Genomic DNA, 1,679 nt, shown 5'->3' on the forward strand with positions numbered 1-1,679 from the left:
CCGTTGGCCGTTCATCACATCGATGCCCATATTTTTCACAAAATATCATGTACAAAGCAGACAACATGGGGAAATCCACGCAGTGTTATATTTTCCGGGCTTGTGCACGACACCACTACTCTAGGTCTTTGATGCAGATAGCTGAAGGGATGTTGTTAAGATACTGCTGATTCATCCTCAGCTGATGAAAGAAGCACTGTTTGAATCCTCACCCTGTTAAGTGGTGCTCAGTATTTACCAGATCAGCTGAGATAGTGAAGAATCAAGGCGGTTTTAATGTCTCGTCTGCCCCAGCTGGCTCTGACATTTCATCTCTTGCACGACACCTCATTATGTGACTCCTGTTGGTAAAACAGAATCTTATGAGCACAGGCATTAATAGGATCCACTGCAATTTAACTAACACGACAAAGGCAATATTGTCTGCTCTTTTAGTTACAATTCTACAGCATCTGGTGCAACAGGTTTGGTCTAAATTTCAGCTGAAGAAAAACATGTAAGAGGTCCAACTTGGCAACAAAGTCCACGGTAGTGATGGACCACTATGAAAATTCTAGTTGCTACCTATGCTCAGTAGCTGTTTTTTAGAGTTCTCCCCCAAAATTGACAATTTAATCTCTCAGACTTAATGGCGTTTTGCGCTTTAAGCAGGAAAGGCTGACTTTCAAGAAGGTCTTGAAGGAGGCCTGTCTCAACAGTGTTAGAGAAACTGATTGAGCAGTTTAGCCTTGCAACACTTTCAGCAGTGTGGAGGGCCAAAACTTCTGTTTCAAAGATTGCTAACTTAAAAGGAATTTTCCAAGTTCTGGCCCAGCAGGGAAAAGAGGAACACCGACACCTGACCCTAATGATTAAATACGTTGACAAGTCTTTTGAATTCAGCATTCAACAGTTTTTATAAAATGAAATTGGTCCCGAATCCCAGGACTCAGCTAGAGTAATAAATTTAGGTATAGTGAGGTATTTGCTTTTTCAAATTTATCTAATACTTAGAAGTAATGTTTATTTCCATACTTAATTTTCCCAGCACCCACATTAAAATTTTCTGGCTTTTTTTAAGCACCCCAAGTATCTTATACTGACTTTCACCGTAGAAGCATCTCACTCATTCTGTAAGTGCACAATAATGTGTCCTGAACTTTTGATAAAAGTCTTGCATGGCTGGTCTAACTGGTTAACACATTCTCATTCATTAGAAGAAAGAATTAGTGCATTTCTAGGCTAATTTGTTTTCATATAACCCAGCTCCATCTTATTTGTGAAGTAGGAATGGTAGTCAGGAATTTGTACACTTCAAAACAGATTAGTGAGAGGCAGCTCAATTGAAGAGGAGAAAACTATTTGGCAGAACTTGGATGCACAATTCACTTTATTAACTGCCCACAGAAAATCAGCTGACTTCAGCTCTGTTTTGTCCATTGGAGTTTTCTACCCTAGCTGCAGTAGATAAGACTAATGAACCTGTGTCTTTGTCAAATCAAAGTAGAGATGAAAAACATAAAATTTAGATCAGCTTTCCCTTGGGATATAGCCAATACTTTCCAAAGTGGTATTATGCAAGTCATAAAAATAAAACCTTACACGTGGCAGTTCAAAAAGGCACGTATGTGTTGTAATTTCCTTTTTATATGAATTTAGGGCCCTGAGGATATTTTTGTCAAGAGGAAAAAATACTAAAT

Source organism: Charadrius vociferus, unplaced genomic scaffold (assembly GCF_000708025.1).
Source record: "Charadrius vociferus isolate BGI_N301 unplaced genomic scaffold, ASM70802v2 scaffold163, whole genome shotgun sequence".
Classification (NCBI taxonomy): Eukaryota; Metazoa; Chordata; class Aves; order Charadriiformes; family Charadriidae; genus Charadrius; species Charadrius vociferus.